At 41.3% G+C, this 15,252-nt stretch overlaps 1 protein-coding gene across 2 annotated transcripts in view; it reads right to left on the bottom strand.

Annotated features, from left to right (window-relative positions):
- NR1H2 (nuclear receptor subfamily 1 group H member 2) overlaps window positions 1-15,252 on the bottom strand; it is a 132,634-nt gene that overhangs the window by 73,760 nt on the left and 43,622 nt on the right. The window contains exon 1 of one of the 2 annotated variants that reach the window (XM_089671593.1): window positions 1,760-1,850. The exons of the other annotated variant lie outside the window; for it this stretch is intronic. The gene's annotated coding sequence lies outside the window, so the exon portion shown is untranslated. Of the gene's footprint in view, window positions 1-1,759; window positions 1,851-15,252 lie in introns of those variants that run through there. 2 annotated transcript variants of the gene reach the window in all.

Below are 15,252 nucleotides of genomic sequence, written 5' to 3'. Positions count from 1 at the left end.
GATCTAGCCTAAAGTAGAAGTATGGTTTTTTAAATAAAACAAACCTACAGTATATACTCCCCTCCATGCTGTCGCATCTGTGTGATGTCATATGTTGGCTCTAAGACAGAGAGCTGAGTGACCACATGACTGCTGATCACTCAGTTCTCTGTCTCCTGTGAGCAGAGGGCAGTGACTAGCAGTCATTGCTCTCCACTCTGTTCTTCCAGCGCTCACTGAAGGGCTGGGATGGGGAAGGGCAGGCAAGGATGGCTCCAGCTCTCAGCCAAGCACTGAAAGGCAGAGCCAGCTGTCAAACAGGCAGTGGGGTGGATCCCAACAATATTGCCAGGATCCTTCCAAAGCCTGCCGTGGGTTTGCCCCATCAGCCGATAGCATGCAGTAAATGAAAAAAAAGAATACACTAAGAAGTCACATGACAATTGTTGATACTTATTTTACCAAAGTAAATTAAAGGACTCAGAAATAACCATTCTGTCCTACAATGCCCCATGATGCAAATGTTTTATATATTAAACTTTCAAACATACCATCTGCAAAACAACTGAATCAGTCTGGTCCCTACTACCTGACACCGCCCGTTAAACGATTCAAACAATCTACTATGAAATACAGACGTAATTAATAAATGACACATCAAAAAACTGCTTTTCACAAAAAATTAGGGATTAAACCCTCAGGGTGTGAACCATACAGTAATTCTCAACAAAAATATTACACACCAAAAACTTAAGACAAAGAAGCAGAAAGCTAGATGGAAAGAGGAGCTAGAAGAGTGATAAAAAGTGAGAAGAGCAAGAAAGAGTAAAAGGAGGAACAAGTAAGTAAGAGAGGAGCGAGTGAACTAGTGTGAGAGAGGAGAAAAAGGAGAGGAAAGAGGAGCAAGAGAGGAGCAGGAAAGAGAAAGCATGCAAGAGGAGTAAGGGAGAAAGTGAGAAAGGAGCAAGACAGAGTGAAGGCGGAGAGGGAGAGGAGCAACAGAAAGAGAGAGAGGGAGGGAGACGGAGAGGGCGAGAGAAAGAGTGCCCAGAGAGCAAAAGAGGGTGTCCTGAGAGTGAGAGAGAGGCGAGAGAGAGAGAGGAGCAACAGAAAGAGAGAGAGAGGGAGGGAGACGGAGAGGGCGAGAGAAAGAGTGCCCAAAGAGCAAAAGAGGGGGTCCTGAGAGTGAGAGAGAGGCGCGAGAGAGAGAGAGAGAGAGGAGCAACAGAAAGAGAGGGAGACGGAAAGGGCAAGAGAAAGAGTGCCAAGAAAGCAAAAGAGGGGGCCCTGAGAGTGAGAGAGGCAAGAGAGAGGAGCAAGAAATGAAATGTGAGAGGAAGAGGGAAGCAAAAAAGAAAGGGGAGCGAGAGATAAAGTGAGCAGTGAGAGGGAGGAGAGAAGAGCAAGAGATAGACAGCAGAGAGATAAACAGAGAAAGTAAAGAGTCATAAACAGAAAAAGGAGAGATGGATAACAAAGAAAGGAGATAATGATACACAGAGAAAGGAGAGAGGGATACAAAAGAAAGTAGATACATAGAGAAGGGATAAAACAGAAAGCAGAGAGGAACAAAACAGAAAGGAGAGAGGGATAAAACAGAGAAAAGACAGAGGGATAACAAGAGAAAGGAGAGAAGGATATACAGAGAAAGGATAGAAAGATAAACAGAAAGGGAGAAAAGAGAGAGTGAATGAAAGATCAGTTCTATATATCACTGCTCAGTTCTCTGCTGTATGTGGAAAACAATGAAAGAAGAGGAAAAAGCACAAACAGCATTTACCCATCCGTGCATAAGTACAGAGGACATCCACTGAAAACTCCCCACCATGCAACAATGACCTGTAGTAACCTCAGAAGACTTCCTGAAATGAACAACTATATGGGTTTATCCTTCAGCTGATAAATGCAAAGCATTCTCCCATGATTCACAATATCTGTCAAAGACAATGAGCAAAGTCCAGAAGAAAGCAGTGGTAGACTATACTGTCGTTCAATGACTTGTGATGGTGTCATCGTGGAGGAGGAGTTTTGCTTTCTTGCTCAATGTGCTCTTGAACTAAAGTGACAGCATGGTCTGTGGAGTTGAAAAGTCAGTAACACGCTGGACCTTGGATTAACTCATGGAAGACCAACTGTAAATTACAACCAAGACATCTTGTCTGCACAAAGGCAACTAAATAGACACAAGTGATAAAAAAGTGATAACAGACAATCCCTATATATAAGGACCAGATACAGAAACAAGTGTGCAGCTAGCAATACATGGGCCAATTAATGACTTGGTTTATGTATTTGCAAATAAACACCCTATTGGGTATGGATACACTCATAGTGAATGCTGTAATAGTCAGTATAATCACATAACAAACCATTTTGTAAATTTACCTTACCATTTCAAATGGCAGCCAGATACAGTATACTTTTATCAAACAACTCTACATCGGCAAATATCGCACTGGCTGAACTCAAAACATAGAAGCTGGCAAAACATTTAGATAAATCATGTACAAAATAGTGCAAATATGCCGCACTAAAAAAATTAGAATATAATAAACACAAATGCAACGTGACATGTCAACCACTAGAAAAAAAACAAAGTTAGATTAGACATAAAAGTGAAAAAAAAAAAAAACAACTGCTGTGCAGTATGATGGGAAGATCTTTGTGCATCCACACATCTTCTAAAAACCAGAGTGCAACATCCCCAAACATATAATGGACTCTTACCAGAGCATGAGTACTTTTTTTTTTCTTAACCACTTGCCTACCGGGCACTTATATCCCCTTCCTGCCCAGGCCAATTTTCAGCTTTCAGTGCTCTCACACTTTGAATGACAATTACTCAGTCATGCAACACTGTACCTATATAACATTTTCATCCTTTATTTCACACAAATAGAGCTTTGTTTTGGTGGTATTTAATCACCACTGGGTTTTTTATTTTTTGCACTATAAACGAAAAAAGACCAAAACATTTGAAAAAAAAATACATTTTTCGTAGTTTCGGTTATAAAATTTTGCAAATAAGTAATTTTTCTTCATACGTTTTGACCAAAATGTATACTGCTACACTTCTTTGGTAAAAATAACACAAATCAGTGCATATTATTTGCTCTGTTTGAAAGCTATAGAGTCTACAAGGTATGGTATCAATCATTGAAAATTGATCACACCTGATGTACCAAAGGCCTATCTCATTTCTTGAGGCCCTAACAAGCCAGGACAGTACAAATACCCCCTAAATGACCCCTTTTTGGAAAGTAGACATTTCAAAGTATTTAGTAAGAGGCATGGTCAGTTTTTTGAAGTTGTAATTTTTTCCCACAATTCTTTGGAAAGTTAAGTTTTTGTTTGATTTTTTTCCCCCCACAAAATTGTCATATTAAAAAGTTATTTCTCACACACAGCACAGACATACTTGCAACTACACCCCAAAATACTTTCTGCTACTCCTCCTGAATATAATGATACCAAATGTGTGAGACTTTTCCACAGCCTGACCACATAGAGAGTCCCAACATGCAAGGAGCACCATCAGGTGTTCTAGGGTCATAAATTACACATCTAACATCTTGACTACCTAGTACACTTTCTAAGGCCTTGAAGCACCAGGACAATGGAATTACCCACAAAATGACCCCATTTTGAGAAGCAAACACCCCAACGTATATTCCGTGAGACATAATGGCCCTGATTTACTAAGAATTGAGTCTACCAGCAGACGCTGAACATTCAGGCAGCTTGTAAGTCTTCAGAAAGGCGTCTAGCCAACTCCTTGAAAAGCGTCTACTTTGTAGACTCTTTTCCTCAGGGGCACACCAATAGGACCTGTTGGTACACGAAACGCATTGGGTGGAGCCCAATTGCTGATGCCACGCCACCATCTTGGTACTCACTTTGCTATTATTTTTATTACTCCATGTGGATATTTTAAATTGTTACTCATAACCATTATAATAAATTACTACACTATTAAGCACCTTTCTGGCTCCTGTGGCTGAGCTAATTCCTCCCCAGGACCATTTTGGCACCCACCCTGATGGATGGATGGAACTGGATGACTATCCCATAGCTGCCAGCATACCGCTGCACCCCCAGATGTGTGATGTTTATAACCCATGGGCATTAATACTTTTGTTCTGGTGAGTGTACACCCGTCCCAAGGGTGGATTACCTTTCACGAGTTCATGCACTACTGTTCGTCATGGATAAACCACACGTGCCATTCATAGGCACTCTCTGAGTTGGTACTCTCACACAAAGGACATTCCATTATTCAGGAATGATTATATGAACTTATTTTAGCACCATTTACCAGTTTACATCATTATTGCACTTATTTGCACTGTTGACATTACATGCATTTATGATTGATAACATGCATTTATAGCGCTGCACTATTACTTTAACATATTTCTATTCTGGGACTGTTGCCAATACCCCGAGTGCTAGCTGCTACCTTAATATCTATACCTATATTTATATTTATCTTGTATAATACTATTTTTGTAGTCTATATAATTTTACCAGCGCTCGCTTTATCATTTATAAACAATCTAACTATTCTACATTGCAGCTAAAACTCTGTCTCCTACAGTGGCTTAGTGGTTAGAGCTCAGAACTTACAGCACTTGGGTCATGGGTTCTAAGGCTACGTTCACACTAGCTTTGTCAGCAGGCGTCAGGCAGGCGTTTGGGAAGCGTTCTTTACGCTTCTCAAACGCCTTTGAAAATTCTGCACATGGCAGCAAACAGTGCTGTTCACACTGAAGCGTTAGCATTGCGTCACGGCAAAACTGGCGCCTCATGTCCAGTCAGGAGGAGTTGAAGCCTCCCAATCAAGTCTATGGTGCCGCTCCTCAAATGCCTGGCAGATGTTTGTGGTGCGGTTGTGAGGCGGTTTCAGAGTGTTAATACCATTTAACTTCATTACAAGCATTTGTGGTGCAGTTTTAACTCTTGGCAACTGCTTATCACATGCCTCAAAACCGCACATAGGGCGTTTGGGGGGCGTTTGGGGAGCATTTGAGGAGTGTTAAAAACGATTCTCAAACACCTGTCAAATGATATAGGGCCGTTTGGCAAGAGTTAGAAATAAAGTCAAGTGTGAACGAGCCCTTAAACCTCTCTCCTTATACAACTTGACCCCCTCCCCCACCCCCCCGTCATCATTTGGCGTGGAGTTACCCCTTAATATCCATACCAGACCTAAAGGGCTTGGTATGTATGGGAGGGGGGGACCCCACGCTGGTTTTTTTTTATTGCAGATGTTTATTTTTAGATTCAGCTGTCAAAATATATATTATTATCTAGACCTTCAAAATAATTAAAATCATTACAGAAATAATTATAAAGGATATGAAACAAAAACAGAATCAATAGAACTCCCCCCCCCCCCCCCCAAAAGCACCTTGTTCCCATGTTGATGGGACAAGGACCTCTTCCCCACAAACCTGGCCAGTGGTTGTGGGGGTCTGCGGGCGGGGGGCTTATCAGAATCTGGATCAGATACCGGGTCCCCCCCTACGTGAATGAGTATGGGGTTCATGGTACCGCTACTAATTCACAAAAAAACTAAAAGTGTAGTGTAAAAAAACACAGGACACGGTCTTTGACAAGACCTTTAATAAAATAAAAATCTCAAAGAATGTCCCCCAAAGTAGATCCAACGTCAATCATGGTGTAAGGCGCCGGCGACAAGCTTCGTGATTGACGTTGGATCTACTTCGTGGGAAATTCTTTGAGATTTTTCTTTTATTAAAGGACTTGTCCTGTGTTTTTTTACACTACACTTTGGGGTTTTTTGTGAATTAGTAGTGGTACCATGCATACTCATTCACGTAAGGAGGTGGTCCGGGATCTGGGGGCCCCCTTGTTAAAGGGGGCTTTCAGATTCTGATAAGCCCCCCGCCCGCAGACCCCCACAACCACCGGCCAGGGTTGTGGGGAAGAGGCCCTTGTCCCCACACCCCCCCCTCCATGTTGAGGGCATGTGGCCTGGTATGGTTCGGGGGGGGCGCTCGCTCGCCCCCCCCCCCTTTCCTAACCTGCCGGGTTAGGTCTGGTATGGATTTTGGGGGGAACCCCACGCCGTTTTTTTTTTAAATTTTGGCGTGGAGTTACCCCTTAATATCCATACCACCTGAAGGGCTTGGTATGGATGGGAGGGGGGGACCCCACGCTGTTTTTTTTTTTATTGCATGATGTTTATTTTTAGATTCAGCTGTCAAAATATATATTATTATCTAAACCTTCAAAATAAGTAAAATCATTACAGAAATAATTATAAAGGATAAGAAACAAAAACAGAATCAATAGAACTAAGGAAATCAAATTAGAATACATAAAGATATGCCTAGCTACAAATAGTGCTGTTTGTTAAACACAGTAGACGCGATCGAGTGCCATCTGTTAGAGGACTCACAGAGATTTACTATTGAACAGCGTCTAAAAAGAAAACGCTCACGGCAGACGGCTAAAATGTGTTCTGCACATGCGCATTTCTATCTGGCCATAGACGCTGGAAAAGTGTCTAGTTCTTCATTGTCACGACTTGCTTTTAAAAAATTATTTTTTAAACTTTTTTAATTTTTTTTTAAATGTCAGATATTGTTTAAAGTGAAGTCCTGATATTTGGCAAAGCAAATTTCAATGTGAACATGTCTCTGCAGTGATTTTTCAGGGTGTTAGACATGCTTCTTAGCAAGTCTGCTTTTTGAGTCTGATTCCTGTATTGTGCCTGGTTAGTAAATTTGATTTGGCGTCTACTTGTTGACGCTTTCTTTAGTAAATGTCTTTGCCGTCTAAGAGTAGACGGTCGCTATTAAAAAGTAGACGTTAGCCCACGGAAATGCGCCTAGGCACAATAGTAAATCAAGGTCAATGAGTCTTTTGAACACGTCGTTTATTTCCAAAAGTTTTCGGAATATGCGGGAAGAAAATGAAAACGTATTGTTTTTTACACAAAGTTGTCCATTTATAAGATATTTCTAATGCATAGCACGTAAATACCAAAAAACAAAAAAACAAAAAAAAAACAAAAATACATTCTGCTACCTCTGCTGAGTATGGCAATACCAACTGTGTGAGACTTTTCCACAGCCTGGCCATATGAGGCCCAACATCTAAGTAGCACCTTTAGGTGTTCTAGAGGCAAAAATTACAGATCTAATTTCCTGACAACCTATCACACTTTTGAAGGTCCTGGAGCACCAGGACAGAGAACACACCCACAAAATGACCCAGTCTTGGAAAGCAAACACTCCAACGTATTTTTTATGAGGCATAATGAGCCTTTTGATCGTCAATTGTGTACATAAGTTTTCAGAAAATGTGGGAAAAAAATTAAAACGCAATTTTTCTTTACACTTTTACACAAAGTTGCCTGTTTAAGATATTTCTAACCCATAACATGTAAATACCACAAAAATCACCCCCAAATACATTCTGCTACTCCTCCTGAGTATGGCAATACCACATGTGTAAGACTTTTGCACAGCCTGACCACATAAAGAGGCCCAACATGCAAGGAGCACTATCAGGTGTTCTAAGGACATAAATTACACATCTAATATCTTGACTACCTATTACACTTTTGAAGGCCCTGAAGCACCAGGACAATGGAATTACCCACAAAATGACCCCATTTTGAGAAGCAAACACCCTAAGATTTATTCTATGAGGCATAATAAGCCTTTTGAACATGTTGTTTTTTTCCACAAGTTTTTGGAATATGTGGAAATTTGTTTTTTTTTACACAAAATGCACTGATGGGTGCTGATGAGGCTGTACTTGTGGGTGCTGATGGGGTGCACTGATGGGTGCTGATGTGATGAGCCTGCACTTATGTGCAATAATGCATTTAACTAAGGCTGCACTGATAAACTGCCACTGATGTGCACTGATGGGTGCTAATGAGGATCCACTGATAGGGTGGCACTGATGTGTAGGAATAAGAGGCACTGATATACACTGATAAGCTGCAGTAATTAGTTAGCACTGATGAGCACTGATGTGCAACAATAAGTTGCACTGATGAAGGAACACTGATGAGCACTGTTAAGCTGCAGTGATAAGGCAGCACTGGTGGACACTAATGAGCCCTCACTAACGGGCACTGATGAGCACCGATATGCACAGGTGGTGCATTACAGACCCATACGGCCTGCCTGACCATTCCACCTCTCCAGCCCTGACTACGCCTGTGTTCCCACACATTTCTGGTCATACCCGGATCCCTGACAGTCCCTAACCCTCAAGGGGCGTACAATCTAAGGTCCCTAACACACATTCATACATACACATACTAGGGCCAATTTAGACAGGATCCAATTCACCTACCAGCATGTCTTTGGAGTGTGGAAGGAAACCCGAGTACCCGGAGGAAACCCACGCGGACACAGGGAGAACATGCAAACTCCAGGCAGGTGGTGCCGTGGTTGGGATTCAAACCAACGACCCTAGTACTGCCAGGCGGAAGTGCTAACCATTTAGCCACTGTGCTGTCCCACTTATGGATTTACACAGGGTGATCATATACCCTGCAGAATTAAATTTAAATTGCAAGTGTATTTCCATGCTTGGGATACACAAGCTGCTGCATACAGCCGACCCTAGTAATGAATAGTTGTAAGTGACTGCATGGGGGTTTGTGCTGCTACTTGTGTAGACTGGCAACTGTGACCACATGGTCAGGATCCACCTAGAAGCCTGATCGGCATGCCGCTGAGAGCCTGAGCCAGCCATTCCTGCCCCTTCCACAGCCCAGTGCTCCATTGAGTGCTGTGGGGAGGCAGAGCAGAGAACTGGTGACTGACAATGAAAGAACCGAGCAAGCAGCTGTCTTTGTTCGCTTAATTCTCAGTCTCAAATGTGGTAGGGGACACCTAGGTGAGTTTTTCTTTTTTTGCTAACCCCATACTAATCTACTGCCAGGATCAACATGTAATCAGTGGTAATAAAAACTATTTCACAAGCCAACTTGGAAAATAAATAGGAAAAAAAAAAACAAAAAATCTTTGTTGAAAGGCAGCAGCATTTATGCAAGTTTTAGTTTAAACTTTAATTTAAAGTGGAACTAAATGAAAAACCTATTTTTCCATTTTGGATAGAGTAAGGAAAAGTAATAACCCCTGCACATTTTTTTGCCATCTGTGTCCCATTGGGGATATTTTGTCTTTACATCCTGTCACTTCCTGTCAAAACAGGTATTGAGAGGAATACCCCCCAAAGTGAGGGAAGCTCGTGGTGGTCACCCGGGCACTTGGAATATTTTCCCTATGTTCCTGTTTTGGTGACAACCCAAAATTTTGAATGTTCTTTTACTTTTGATAAGGATAAACATGACGGAAATAGTGAATCTCCCTAATGGGGGCAAAGACAGCAAAAACAGCATGAACAGGTTTTCTGATCATTCTCCACTCTATCCAAAACTTAAAAAGTTTTGCTTTTAGGTATACTTTAACCACACAAGTCCTAAAGCCTCTTTCACCCTTGAGTTCTACAGCCTTTTCTTCCCCATTTTGGAGATGTCTTGATTCTGCAACATATACCTTTTAGTTTCTAGTCTACACTAACGTATTAAGTGTTCTTGCAAAGAACACTTATTGTTATCTCACAAATATATTCTTATTCTTATTATAGCCAAATTTGCCACGCTAACTCCTCCCACAGTTTTTACACTACAAAGACAAGTAATATATCAAAACGTGCCGATTGTTCCCGATCGGATTGCTATTACTTTGTGGAACGTTTCGCCAAATCGTTCAAGAAATATCGCAGTTTTTGTGGTGAAATTTTCCCATAGGAATGAATGGAGCAACTAGAGTGAGAAATGACAAAGCTACAGTGTGGAAGGAAAAATCAGAACATGATTTGTAAACTGCCATCACTCTGTCATTTTCAAGCCCACCTACACATATCTTATATCAAAACGTTCAGCTAACCCTGCTGTCACTAAAAATGTTCACGGCTAAGCCATACTCCTGATAGTTTTCACAATATGACCATTTGTTTGCAACTCACCCCTCCCATTGACTTTCATTGAAACTTCACTCACAGCCACCTGAAATGTAAAGGGACGTTTTTAAACTGCGACTGTGCCTTCATTGTTAATATTTCAGAGACATACTATACATCAAAATGTAGCTCTGCTTCTTGTGATTATCACAATATCAAGCTCTTTGCTGTAGCATTTATACTTTTAAAACTACAAGTGTTTGAAGATGGCAATCGCCAGTGAAGTTGGCAAGTTGCAGCAGTGTGTTTAGAACAGCCCTTCTCACATTCCTGTGACTGAGTGAGTTGCTATAGCAACCGAAGGTGACTCACGGGCAGATGAGTCACCAAGTTGAAATCCAGTTATCAGTCTATCAGGCTTGACATGTGCACTGCTTACATTTCATCAATCACTTGGTTACATTTATATGCAAGAACACTTCACACAATTTCCCCAGAAATTGTAGATTTTCTAGTTAACATTGCTTTACTGTTGGCAGAAACTGGTAAAACCTGAAATTGTGTGTATATTTTTGAGCTATATAAAAAAAAAGCATATTTTAGTACTACACAAATTACACTGCTCAAAAAAAATAAGGGACCCTTTTTAATCAGAGTATAGTATCAAGTTAATTTAACTCCTGGGATATTGATCTGGTCAGTTAAGTAGCGGGGGGGGGGGGGGTTAATCAGTTTCAGCTGCTTTGGTGTTAATGAAATTAACAGGTGCACTAGATGGGCAACTATAAGACAACACCCAAAACCGGAGTGGCTTTACAGGTGGAGGCCACTGACATTTTTTTCCCTACTCATCAGTGTCACTACTGGTAGCATGAAGTGATAGCTGGACCGTACACAGGCAGTCCAACTCCTCCAGGATGGCACATCAATAGATGTCATTGCCAGAAGGTTTGCCGTGTCTCCCAGAACAGTCTCAAGAGCATGGAGGAGATGCCAGGAGACAGGCAGTTACTCTAGAAGAGCTGGACAGGGCCATAGAAGGTCTTTAACCCATCAACAAGATCGGTATCTGCTTCTTTGTGCAGATACCAGTCTTGTAGTGCCAGAGCCCTACAAAATTACCTCCAGCAGACCACTGCTGTTAATGTCCCTGACCAAACGATCAGAAACGGCCTTCATGAGGGTGGCCTGATAGCCCAACACCCTCTAGAGGGCCCTGTGTTCACTGCCCAGAACCATAGAGCTCAGTTGGCATTTGCCATTGAACACCAGAATTGGCAGGTCCACCACTGGTGCCCTGTGCTTTTAACAGATGACAGCAGGTTCACCCTGAGCACATGCGACAGACGTGAAAGGGTCTGGAGAAGCCGTGCAGAACATTATGCTGCCTGTAACATCTCAGGTTGTCCAGGGGCTCAGTGATGCCCTGTTCCAGATCAAGGAGGAAATACCCCAGGACACCATCTGTTGTCTCATTAGGAGCATGCCCTGACGTTGTCATGCATGCATACAAGCACATGGGGGTCATATAGCCTACTGAATACCATTCTGAGTTACTGCAATGACATTTCAGTAAGATGGACTAGCTTGCTGCATACTTTTTTCACTTTGATTTTCAGGGTGTCTTTGAATTCAGTCCTCTGTAGGTTGATAATTTTCATTTCCATCAAACGATGGGGCATCCTTACGTTCCTAACACATTACCTAGTCCATATTAGTATAAATATGTAGCATGATATTTTTCGCTATTGAGATTTCAAAGCGTTTCATTTTTTTTAAGCAGCATATATGCTTTGAATGTCTATTCAAATGAACATGAGATGGTCAATAAGGATAATTTTCAGCAGTGGAAAAACTTGTATTAAAACTGTGGGGGCAGCAAAGGAGCTTACTCACTGCCACATAATGCAAATATTCATAAACTGCCTCCATTCAGAAGTCTTTTTGTTCACAGAAGAATGCCAGACACACTGAGCCTCTGTCTTTATTGTTCATATATACAACCTGATCAACAGACAAAAGAATGAATTTTTAATCATTGTATCATAGCCAGCAATGCCAACTGTGGAAACAAAAGTCATTCACAGTTATAAAAATGGGGACAAAAAAAAAAACTTAAAATGTGTGTAACCCCAAAATCTATTTTAAGTATGTTTGACATCCTAACTCACCGTATACAGATTTCTTAAAGGGATAACCACAAGCCGACCGCCAGCAGTGCATCTGCTGTTGATCCCCCTGGCAACATGACATACCTGGATGTTGCGGTGAACTTCCTGGTTTAGAGGTGCGCTCCCCCTGCTGAACTGGGCTGTGATTGGACACAGCACAAGTTTGTCAGCAGGTTACAGCCAATTATTTGTTTGTAAACACAACACACAGGTTCTGGCTCGATTTTTCCCTGCTATCCATTACTGTTCATAACTGAAAGCAAGAAGAGACCCAACCAGATCTGTGAGTAAAAGCAGCACAAATACACTTGCTAGGCGCACAATTAACCCCAACCTGATCACTCTTGTTGCCCAGCCAGTGTCATTAGTACAGTGTACAGTATTATCACTGATCACTGTATTAGTGTCACTGGTAACATCAGTATGCCTCCCAGCCAGTGTCAGATTGCCCACCACACTATAAGTCACTGATCACTACCATTATTAGTATGATGTTTCTACCAGTATCTTGATCACGATTCGAACTATAGTAGTGTACCCAAAAAAGCAGTGTTAGAGGTCTTTGGTTTAAAAAAAAAATCCCACATGTAACAAAACATTTTGGCATAATTTGATTTTATTGGACATATTTTATAACAGAAATTACAAAATACAGTTTTCTTTAAAAAAAAGTCAGTATTTTTTCATTTATATAATAAAAAAACCTAGTGGTGAACAAAAGCCACCAAAAGAAAGATCTATTTGTGTGAAAAAAAATACAGTTAGATCCATATATATTTGAACACAGGTACAATTTTAGTTTTTTAAGGTATTTACCAAACCATATTCAAGCTATAGTTATATAATGGATATGACTGAAAGTGCACACTCTCAGGTTTAATTTGAGTGTATGTACATTCAATTCGGAGGAAGGCTTTAGGAATTACAGATCTTAAGAGTAGCCCCCCACCTTTTTCAAGGTACCAAAAGTAATTGGACAATTGAATCAAAAGCGAATTCATGGCCAAGTGTGGGCTACTCCATTATTTCTTCATCAATTAAGCAGGTAAAAAGTCTAGAGTTGATTCTAAGTGTGGTATTTACATTTGGAATCTATTGCTGGGAACATACATCATGCGTTAAAAGGAGCTGTCCATACAAGTGAAACAGGCCATTGTAAAGCTTCAAAAACAAAACAAATCCATCAGAGAGATAGCAGCAATATTAGGAGTGGCCAAATCAACAGTTTGGTACATTCTGAGGAAAGAAAAACGCACTGGTGAGCTCAGCAACATAAAAAAGCATGGATATCCATGGAAGACAACAGTGGTGGATGATTACAGGATCCTTTCTATGGTAAAGGAATGAGAGCAAACACTGAGGGTTCACCACAAGATAGAAACCATTCACAAGCCTGAAGAATAGAAAAGCCAGATTAGACTTTGCCAAAAAACATCCTAAAAAGCCAGACCAGTTCTGGAAAAGCATTCTTTGGACGGATGAATCTAAGATTAATCTGTACCAGAATGACGGGAAGAAAAAAAAAGTGTGGAGAAGGCTTGGAAGAGCTCATGATCCAAAGCACACAACGTCATCTGTAAAACATGGTGGAGGCAGTGTGATGGCATGGGCATGCATGGCTTCCAGTAGCACTGGGTCATTGGTGTTTACTGATGATGCGACAGAAAACAGAAGCAGAATGAATTCTGCAGTGTTTAGAGATATACTGTCAGCCCAAATTCAGCCTAATGAAGCAAAGATGATTGGACGGCACTTCACAGTACAGATGGATAATGATCCACAACACACTGCAAAAGCAACCCAGGAGCTTTTGAAGGAAAAGAAGTGGAATACTCTGCAATGGCTGAGTCAATCATCTGATCTCAACCCAATTGAGCATGCATTTCACTTGCTGAAGGCAAAACTAAAGGCAGAAAGACCCACAAACAAAAAACAACTGAAGACAGCTGCAGTTAGAGCCTGGCTAAGCATCAGGAAGGAGGAAACCCAGTCTTTGGTAATGTCCATGGGTTCCAGACTTCAGGCAGCCATTGCCAGTAAAGGATTCACAACAAAATATTAAAAATGAACATTTTATTTATGATTATATTCAATTGTCCAATTACTTTTGGTCCCTTGAAAAAGAGGGGGGTGGCCACTCTTAAGAGCTGTAATTCCTAAATCCTTCCTACAAATTAGATGTACATACCCTCAAATTAAAACTGAGAGTGTGCACTTTCAGTCAATATCCATTATACAACTATAGCTTGAATATGTTTTTGTAAATACCTGAAAAAAACTAAAATTGTGCCTGTGTCCAAATGTTTATGGACCCAACTATATATATAAATTTCATTTGGGTACAGTGATGCATGAACAAGCAAATGTCAGTTAAGATAGCACAGTGATGAATAGCAAAAATAAAAACTCCCTGGTCATGAAGGGGGTATGGATGCAGTTTTATAATGTTCATACATTCTCCTTTCCAACCCATTCTGGTCCCATTTTCCTTAATTAGGGTGGCTCCTTTCCTTTGCATGGTTCTATAAAGCCACCCTTTGGTATCTGATCTGAATACAGGGCACCATTACTACACTGCCTGCACAGGAAGTTCAAGAGAAGACAAACACAAGAAATGCCCTCTGCTCCTCCTCCGGGGCAGTGAGTGACAAGCAACCTCTCCCTGATGGGTGAAGTGAAAATTGGATCTGAATGATGTGTGGGTGGACCCTGTCCTGGACATAGGCTGCTATCTCTCAGAGAGATAGCAATTTCTCTGACAGAAAGCACTTGCCAAACAATACATTCTTAAATGTGTACAGAGGAGCAAAGATACAAAAGTTAATCTCACGTAAAGCAGATCTCCAGCCTGTCCACTAAAATTTTGCCCAGTGTAAACTATGTTGCAGGTTGTACACTTTAAGATACTCACCTGCCCTGCAGTGTCCTGCAGAATCCTCTCAGAATTCTGCCCCTGCTTAGTCCTGCGCCGCAATCTCATCATCGAGAGGCCTTTCAGCTCAATCCGGAAGAGCTGGCGGGGCCTCTCAATGATGTCACTTAGGAAGATGACCCAAGCCTGTGGCTTGAGCTGCCTGTGCAGAATTAAAAAAGGAGAGTGGGGGCGGGCCTAAGGTTTCTCCTGAAAAAAAAACAAACAAACATG

This window comes from Staurois parvus, unplaced genomic scaffold (assembly GCF_062004578.1).
Source record: "Staurois parvus isolate SC_StPar_1 unplaced genomic scaffold, SC_StPar_1.0 ptg000108l, whole genome shotgun sequence".
NCBI lineage: Eukaryota > Metazoa > Chordata > Amphibia > Anura > Ranidae > Staurois > Staurois parvus.
Note: the sequence above shows the minus strand (reverse complement) of the source record. Positions and strands in the feature narration are given on the sequence as shown.